Raw genomic sequence first — 238 nt, 5'->3', positions numbered from 1 at the left:
GTGTATAACATGTATACAGCTAACATGTATAACATGTATACAGCTAGTATTTATAACATGTATACAGCTAGCATGTATAACATGTATAACATGTATACAGCTAACATGTATAACATGTATAAAATGTTTACAGCTAACATGTATAACATGTATACAGCTAACATGTATAACATATATACAGCTAACGTGTATACAGCTAACATGTATAACATGTATACAGCTAACATGTATAACATGT

At 28.6% G+C, this 238-nt stretch overlaps 1 protein-coding gene across 1 annotated transcript in view; it reads left to right on the top strand.

The window, feature by feature from the left end:
* hltf (helicase-like transcription factor) overlaps positions 1–238 on the top strand; it is a 40,994-nt gene that overhangs the window by 39,429 nt on the left and 1,327 nt on the right. The gene's annotated exons all lie outside the window — the stretch shown is intronic.

The sequence above is a fragment of the Nematolebias whitei genome, chromosome 21 (assembly GCF_014905685.2).
Source record: "Nematolebias whitei isolate Nwh7 chromosome 21, NemWhi1, whole genome shotgun sequence".
Classification (NCBI taxonomy): Eukaryota; Metazoa; Chordata; class Actinopteri; order Cyprinodontiformes; family Rivulidae; genus Nematolebias; species Nematolebias whitei.
This window is presented reverse-complemented; position numbering and strand designations above follow the sequence as displayed.